The sequence below is a fragment of the Penaeus monodon genome, chromosome 17 (genome assembly GCF_015228065.2).
Source record: "Penaeus monodon isolate SGIC_2016 chromosome 17, NSTDA_Pmon_1, whole genome shotgun sequence".
In the NCBI taxonomy this organism is placed as follows: Eukaryota; Metazoa; Arthropoda; class Malacostraca; order Decapoda; family Penaeidae; genus Penaeus; species Penaeus monodon.
In genome coordinates this window covers 32,969,234-32,979,233 of record NC_051402.1, presented here as the reverse complement: position 1 = coordinate 32,979,233, position 10,000 = coordinate 32,969,234, and the positions used below count along the sequence as shown (strand labels likewise).

The 10,000-nt window shown below is 32.2% G+C and overlaps 1 protein-coding gene across 1 annotated transcript in view; it reads left to right on the top strand.

The window, feature by feature from the left end:
• Positions 1-10,000, top strand: part of LOC119583350 (basic proline-rich protein-like) — a 115,212-nt gene that overhangs the window by 66,104 nt on the left and 39,108 nt on the right.

Sequence of the window (10,000 nt, the reverse complement as noted above, 5' to 3'; positions counted from 1 at the left end):
TTGTTGTTGTTATTGTTATTATTGTTATTATTATTATTATTATTATTATTATTATTATTATTATTATTATTATTATTATTATTATTATTATTATTATTATTATTATTATTATTATTATTGTTATTATCATTATCATTATTGTTGTTGTTGTTGTTGTTGTTATCATTATTATTATTATCATTATCATTATTGTTATTATTATTATTATTATTCTATTTTACTATTGTGATCTATCATTACTTTTGCCTTTTCTTCTTTTTTGAAGGGTCTTCTTCTTTGTCTTGTTTTTTTTATATTATGACCAGAAGCAGTAAGAAAAAAAAAATCGAGATGACATAGTTAAGGAAATTTATGAAGAAAATGATGGAAATAATGATGGTGATGATAATAATGATGATGATGATGAAGATGATAGTGATAATAATGATAAGGATAACAACAACAATAACAATAATGATAATAATGAAAATAATGATAATGATAATGATAATAATAGTAGTAATGATAATAATAATGATGATAATTATGATAATGATAATAATTATGACAATGATAATGGTAATAGTAATAATAGTTACAACAACAATAATAACAATAACAATAAGAATAATGATAATAATAGCAATAATAACAATAATACCATAATCATCCACATAAAACCAGAAGCTTCATGCGCCTTACGCTTTCCTCTTATTAATAACAATAACTTTATACCCCCCCCCACCCCCTCTCTCTCTCCCCCCCCCATCCCCTCTCCAACGAGCCATTATCAGGTGGATGTCGCTGGCCCGCATCGCCGACGTCTCAGCTTACATCATTTCCTGTAATCTGTACCTGATTTGACGTGACATCACTATAGGTTGGAAGTCAACGGTTTTCGCTCCAGGCGCCTTTTCTTCACATTGTTGGTGCTTTTGTTTATTATTTTGATGTTTGTTTGTTCAAGTGAAGTTGGTGGGAATGCTATCAATAGCAATAATTCAGTTTCATGTGATTTGATATTATATATATATATATATATATATATATATATATATATATATATATATATATATATATATATATATATATATATATATTTTTTTTTTTTTTTTTTTTTTTTTTTTTTTTTTTTTTTTTTTTTTTTCATAACCATTTTACTGTTGGTTTTAAAGAAGTGAAGTTGGTGGGAATAATATTAATAATTAATTTTTAATTAAAACTTTTAAAGAGCATGATTTGTTGACTTTTCGTATATGATTAGGTGCATGGAAGAAAATAAATAAATAGATGGAGAAAATGTTGATGATGGTTGGGATTAAAATGATCATGCGGATGATAATCATGATGATAATGATGAGCAGAACCATAATGATGATGGTGATATTAATGAGGATGAGGATGATGATCATGATAATGATAATAATGATAACCATTATTATTATTATTATTATTATTATTATTATTATTATTATTGTTATTATTATTATTAGTATTATTATCATTATTATCATTATTATCATTATCATAACAGTAGTATTGGAAATGATAATGATAACGATGGTAATGATATAATTAATAATAATATTGATAACGATGATACTTACAATAATAATAATAATAATAATAATAATGATAATAATAATGATAATAATAATAATAATAATAATGATAATGATAATGATAATAATAATGATAATAATAATATAATGATAATAATAATAATGATAATGATAATAATAATAATAATGATATAATAATAATAATAATAATAATAATAATAATGAAAATGATTATAGTACTAATACTAGCAATAATAATGATGACTATAATAATAATCATCATTATTATGATTATTATTACTATATTATCATTTATTATTATTATTATTATCATTATTATTATCATTATCATTATTATTATTATTTTATTATTATGATTATTATTATTATTATCATTATCATTATTATCATAATTAATAATATCATTATTATTATCATAATTAGTAATATCATTATCATTATCATGAAAATTATAACCAAAAACAATAATAATGATAATAATAATAATAATAGATATAATAATGATAATAATGATAATCATTATGATAATAATAATGGTAATAATAACAATGACAATATCAATACTGATAGTAATAACAATAATGATGATTATAATAATAATAATAGTAATAATAATAATAATAATAATAATAATAATAATAATGATAATAATAATAGTAATAATAATAATAATAATAATAATAATAATAATAATAATAATAATAATGATAATAATAATATCGTACAAAACAACAACGATTGGTTTCTTGCAATACTTAGATCTAACCAACGATTGGATGCTTCAATTAGTTGGAGTATATGAAAACTTCAAAAGGTCACACTCGGTAGTAAAGGAATCAGATAAGTTTTCTCAGGAACTGGGTATTGAGAACGAAAACATCGAACCTATGTCGCCAACATTGGCTGCTAAATATAGAAAACAAAAAGCGAAGAAGGTCGGACAAGAAAAACTTGAATCTAGGTGGCATGAAAAGCATTTCCCTGGACAGTTTGCAACTCGAAGCAAACACGCTGATGAAGATGAAACCTCGACCCATCAGTGGCTCAGAAGCTCTGGACTTAAGGGGGAAACAGAGGGTTTTATTCTTGCAGCTCAAGATCAAAGTTTGTTTACCAGAAACTATCAAGCTAACATCTTGCACAATGGCACTGACAAGGTTGAGACGATTGATTACCTTGTGTCTGGTTGCTCAATATTAACACCGAATGAGTACAAAAATTGACCACGACAGAGTGAGCAAGTATCTGCATTGGAAGATCTGCAAACACTTTTCTATCTGAACGCAAAATAAATGGTACGAACACCATCCAGAGCCAGTTACTGAAGGTAAAGATGCTACAATCTTGTGGGACTTTCCAATTCACACAGATCGTACTATACAGCCGAATCGTCCAGATATGGCATCAAGGACAAAATAAACAACACCTGCCTGTTTATAGACATAAGTATCCCTTCAGACAGAAACGTCTCAACGCAAGTGTTCAAGAAGATATCAAAGTATAAAGACCTGGAAATGGAGGTGGAAAAGATGTGGCATTTAAAAACCAAAACTTTGCCTGTTGTTTGTTGTTGGAGCACTTGGCTTTATAAAGAAAGGTACTGATAAGTTTCTTGAACAAATACTGAGAATTCCAAAATTAGAAGTCCAAAAAAATAGTTTTAAACAGCACAGCACATGTTCTCAGAAGAGCCTTATCGATCTGAAGTATTTTTGTGTTCCTGAATTGACTTGACTGGATGTTTTAATCTGTAATTGTTCTGCATATTTTTGTATATTTTTGTTGATGTTCCATTACCTCAAACTTCAATCACCCTAGGTTGCTGGTAGTGACTCGGTGTTTGATTTTAATTAGCAGATCTAAAGAAACTTTTACAATAATAATAATTATTATTATTATTATTATTATTATTATTATTATTATTATTATTATTATTATAGCAGTAATAGTAATAATAATAAAAACTAATCACGATACCACTAATTACATAACAAACAGCAACAATACAAAACTCAAAACCACTAATTACACTTCCACCGTTCCCTTGCATTATCAATCCACGATCGAAAGTTAACATGGAAACGCACTTCATTTCGGTCAAAGTCGACGACAGTGCATGAATGAATGTGTAAGTTTATAAGGAAATAGAGAAATAAAGATATAAAATGAATGAAAAAAAAACAGATAAACAAGTAAACGAATTGATGATAAGAAATCTAATAAGTAAAAAATATAAGTGAATAAATAGATAAGTACATAGATAAGTGATTTGATAAATAAATGCGTAAATGAAAATCTAAATGTGTAAATTGATGAATCATAATCATAAATAGATAGATACATAAATGCACAAATATACAAAAAATGAATGAATGAATGAATAAACAAACAAATAAATAGATGAATAATAAATAGATGAATAATTGAATAAGTAAATAGATAAACGGATAAATCTATATATAAGTAAATAAACAGATGAATAATTAGTTAGATAAATAAATAAATAAGTAGATAAATAAATGAATAAGTAGATGAATAAATAGATTAAAAAAATGGATGAATAATGACATAAAAGAAAACAAAAGGGTTAAACAGAGGCGCTCTCTCTTGATTAATAATTCCTCCTTTTGCATGGCTGTAACACATCCATTCACCGCCATTCTTCGTTAACGTTTTTTTCCCCTTAAAAGTCACTTCTAATTATCCTTAATTCCTTCCATCTCCTTCTTCCCGTTTCCCTGCGGTCCAGATGCAAAGCCCGCGTGCCCATTAATACCCACGCGTGCCCAGGGAACGTGGCCTCACACCTGCCCCGTTGGCGCCGTCTTCAGGAGCCACTTTGCCTCCTGCTGCGGGGAATCATTGACACTTCCGGCGTCTCTAAGAGGCGTCGGGGCGTCCGTCGGGGTACTGAGGGCTGGTCTGTAGGAGTTCGTGATCCTAGGGGAGGTAAGGGATAGGTTTATCCTATTTATCCTTGTATCCTTCGAGCGGTGGGTGGGATGTCGGCTTGTAGGAGGTTCCTGTTTGTTTGGTTGAAATGGGATAGCATAGAAGCGTGCTCGTTGTGGATATTAATCGTGTGATACGCATTGCAGGTTTTTATTATGGAATATATATATATATATATATATATATATATATATATATATATATATATATATATATATATATATATATTTTTTTTTTTTTTTTTTTTTTTTTTTTTTTTTTTTTTTTTTTTTTTTTTCTTTTCTTTTTCTTTTTCTTTTTCTTTTCTTTCTTTCTTTCTTTCTTTTTCTTTCTTTCTTTTTTTTCTTTCTTTTTTTTTGCTAGGAGTTGATTAGGTTTATCCATATTTATCCTGGTATCTTTGTATATTTTTATTATATCGTCTTCCTCAACGAAGGTGCTGTTTATTCGATTAATTCAGGATATCACACATCCTACTCATTAAATTCGCTTGAGGTGTAACTTTATCCATATTGATTCTTGTAGCGGTACGTGGTTGTATCGAATCTTTCTACGAATTTCCTGTTATTCATTTATTTTAGGATATCACACGTTTTTTTTTTTTTTTTTTTTTTTTTTTTTTTTTTTTTTTGCTTGAGTGTATAGCTTTGTCTATATTTACCCTTATATCTTTGATATTGCTTGGGAATATATCGACTCCACCCACGAAACTCCGGTTATTTCTCTCTCTCTCTCTCTCTCTCTCTCTCTCTCTCTCTCTCTCTCTCTCTCTCTCTCTCTCTCTTATCTCTCTCTCTCTCTCTCTCTCTCTCTCTCTCTCTCTCTCTCTCTCTCTCTCTCTCTCTCTCTCTCTCTCTCTCTCATTTGTATATGCACGCATGATTTTCAGCTAACTTCTGATTCATTTCACTTATACTGGTGTTTCTAAAGCAGATTACTTAGTAATGAAGAACGTGTTAGCTTAATACTGAACCGATATGCTGTATAGTACAGCATTTCTTTGATTTGAGGTTGGGTAACATCCTCACACACACACACACACATACACACACACACACACACACACACACACACACACACACACACACACACACACACACACACACACATATATATATATATATATATATATATATATATATATATATATACATACATATATTCAAATATTTGAATATATCCAGTATGTACATACGTCGCACTTATGAAGTATAAATAGAATATATAAATAAGGACAAAGAGTTAAATGTACTCAAGGAAATACACTCACACATCTGCAAGTACTGCATACAAATTCCTTATAAAGGCCGGCTTGATTTCTATAACACACCACGTGCGTCGGAACTTAACGTAACATAACCCACCCTGAGTAAATACCGAAACCGTGATGTTACATGGTTTTCACTGCATCTATAACCCCTATAATGACAGTGCTTAAATCTATGATCAACGAGTCCCTGTCTTAACGGGCTTAATGCAGGTTCTCCGGGTCATTGGGGCGGCGTAGGGCGAGAAAAGGGAAGGGGATTAGGTAAGTCTTCCTTCCTGTGTTTCCGAAGAGACAGGATGAACTTCGCGTCGGTATGGAACGGAGAGGGCGTTTTCGAGAGGCTGGTCACGTGGGTCTTCTGCGAGGTTAGTTTGTAAGATTTAGGGGTCGAAAGATTTTAGGTTTTAGGTTTTAGGTTTTAGGTTTTAGGGTGGTTTAGATTTGGGTGTTTTAAAAGCTGAATTCCTTGATGTTTTGTGAGTAATGTTAGGTATGTAACGCCAACGGGAAAACACAAGCACAAATCGACATGTGTGTGTATGCATACTGTGGCTGTCTGTCTCTATCTGTGTCTGCCTGTCTGTCTGTCTGTCTGTTTGTCTGTCTGTCTATCTGTCTGTCAGTCTGTCTATTTCTATCACTCTCTTTGTATCTATCTCCCTCTCTCTCTATCTATTTCATTCTTTCTCTCACTGAATATAAATAAACACCCACATATGTATCGACAGTATACGCACTTTCTGGTATTCTTATGTGCGTGCAACGTGTTCCTGTAAATAAGAAGACGTGATGTTACGAAAATGCTTCGCCTCACCGCCTGCCAGCATCCGCTCGGCGCCCAAACATGTTGACGAAACAAATGGCCATTTTGGCGCCAAAACCCCCACGCGAGGGAGACAAATGGACGGAACACGTATTTTCACGCGTGCCGAGTGGCTTACCCTCGCTGTATGGACCGAGCGCGCGCGCGTGGTTTCTGACCAGGTGTCACGGTGGTCCTCAAGGATACTGAAAGTCCTGGGAAGGAATAATCAAGACTTTTAATTACTGGACTTCCTTCCCCACTAAGACCAGCCCGCCGAATCGTATCGATTTTTGCTCTTGTACCATAACGACTCGTTATTCAAAACGCATTTCTTTATCTATTTTTATGTTTATTTTGGAAAATGCATAACAGAGAAAATAATCAATGGACAGAATTGCAAAGAGCACCTCAATATAAATCACACTGCAGAAAATAAACATAGTTAGATGATGTGCTCCAGTGAACGCTCGCAAACCGCCGTTCATTTGTCTCCATCTCCTCTCTCTCGCGCACATCCTCTCCCTCCATCCTGTTTCCTTCCTTCGTGGCCCTGTTTCCTCTGTTTCTTCTCTCGATTATCCTCTCTTTCGCGAGTTACCTTATTTCATTTTATCTTACTTTATTTTGTTTTGTTTTACTTTATTTCTATTATTATTGTTGCTGTTGTTATCGTTAACATTATTATTGTTGTTGTTGTTATCATTATTATAATTGTTATTATCATTATTTTTATTATCATAATACTTTTTTATCATTACTACTACTATTATTATTATTATTATTATTATTATTATTATTATTATTATTATTATTATTATTATTATTATTATTATTATCATTATTATCATCATTATTATCATGATCATTATCATCACTGTTATTATGATTATTATCATCATTATTATTCTCATCATTATCATTATTATAATTTATTTTATTATTTTTTTCTTTTCTTTTCTTTACGTGTCTTGTTTTTATTTGGGGGAGAAGTGCTTTGCAATTGAGATAGACAAATAGATAGATAATGAGGATGCTTTCTTTAGTGGAAGATATATAAACACACAAGCCTGCTTTCATTAGTTCATGTGTTTTAGTCTCTCTCTCTCTCTCACACACACACACACACACACACACACACACATACACACACACACATATATAAATATGCATGGATGTATGTGTGTGGGTGTACACACACACACACACACACACACACACACATAAATATGCATGCATGTATGTGTGTGGGTGTACACACACACACACACACACACACTTATGTATATATATATATATATATATATATATATATATATATATATATATATATATATATACGTATGTATATATATGTGTATATATACCCATACATACATCCATTAATCAAACGTGTTCCTTCACTCCAGCTCCTTCCTGTGTTAATTTACCCAGAGCAGCTTCTTGGGCAACCTCAGGTGCCGAGTCATCCTCAAGATCACAAACGATTAATGATCTTCATACATTTCTTTTCACGGCACAATGGAGACGATATCTACACCCACTACTTACTTGATCGTTTAAACAGCTTGTCCGGTAGTTTCGAAGCAGCCAGAAGAGGTAATCTGTAATTGAATTTATCGCTCGTAACAGAAAAGAAAACGGAGATGGATGTACCTTGTGTTTCCTCTTGCAGCATGAGCGTTTCTGTCGGCCTTTTTAGCGGATACCCAAGTAAAACTCGATTACCTAGCGTGACCGGTACCCCTTCCTCAGCTGACCAGTACCCGGTACCCGGCGCCTTTTGACCTCGTGGCCTCACCCGGTAGCGAGCTCGTGTCCACCGCCATTAAAAGCCTAACAGATGCCTCGCTCTGCCCAGACGGTAAGGTTGTGCAGACGTCATCCTGGCATAAAATTAATATTTATTACGGCATACAGCGGCCTCCACACCTTTATTCACACTGTTATTGGGCTCATCCGCTGGTGTCCGTTACTGCAGGTGTGCTGAGGGAGGGAGTCGGGGAGTCCGTTGGCGGCGTGCAGGATGTGTGGGCGGTCGCCATCCGAAATGTTGATTTTATAGTATTTATTTTGCGTATTATACACTTTTTACTGTCATTATCAATACCTGTAACACTAAGGTAATATGGTAACTAGTTGCAATTCATTTTGGTTTGACCAAAATGAATTACAACTGAGATTAATATTATCGTTGTTATTTGTTTTCGTGCTGAGATTAATAGTATCATTGTTATTTGTTTTCGTATAATCCGTGTCGTTTTTCATTGTCAGAGGCTTTACACATAAAATGAATAAAATATTCGGCATCTGCTATTAGTCTTATTTGTACAGGGATCGTATATCTGACGCACCATCTTCTCTGGACTAATTGTAGGGTTATCTTGTATGGACATCCGCCCGTATCGGTATAACGTTATATAATAGTATCCAACATCCGCATTAAAAGCATTAGCCCAGGGTTAGGTAGTATACTGAATTCCTTATGATGGTTAGTGGATATAAACATGCAAACTCGACTCCTGCAATAGAAATGAATGTGTCACTGAGCAACATAATTAGTGTCAAAATGAATTTCCACAGTTCTTTTTAAACATAAGTATTATACAAGGTCTCACTTTTAATCCTAAGAAATGTATATGTATCGAGTATCTTAATTCCTTTAGTTGAACCATATTTCCTTTATCATCCGAGGGCAAAGGAACTGATTATGTAATGCTTACCACAGTTACTATTTTAATGCTGGCGCTGTTCATGTTATGACATATCTTTATCACCCACTAATCATTATTATTACTAGTATAAGTAGGTCAGGGATTATAATTCTATTAGCAGTAGTAGTATTTGTTTGTTTGTTTGTTTTCTTAAAGAGAGAGGCTTATATGTCTATAAGCCCATAAAAAGAAATTATATTAAAGTGACGAATGACAATCATTTTCATTTATTCTGAATAGGCTATCACTGCATATTTTCATTTAAAAATGACGAAGGGAAATGTCATTCCCCTAGCGTGGTCAAACATGGCGAGTTTTTTTTATAGGGTATTTTCAGAAACGGAAACATATTTGCTTACGCTTAGAATGGCATTATGTTTTTAATTATTATTGCTTTATTTGTTGTTATCCTTATCAGCAGCATTATCATTATCACTTTACCATTGTAATTTCATTATGATTGTTACTATTTCATCATCATTGTTATTATCATAATCATCATCAACGACGTTCTTTTCATCACGTGCATTATCACTATCGTCCCTTTCATTATCGGTGGTAATTATGAATGCCAAAAACACCGATTATAATAACGATGGCCATTGTAATTACCATAACTACTAACATCACTATAACCTCAAACACAATAAACTTTATCGTGCCGTTCAGTATACGATTCGACAACGCAATTATTCATCAT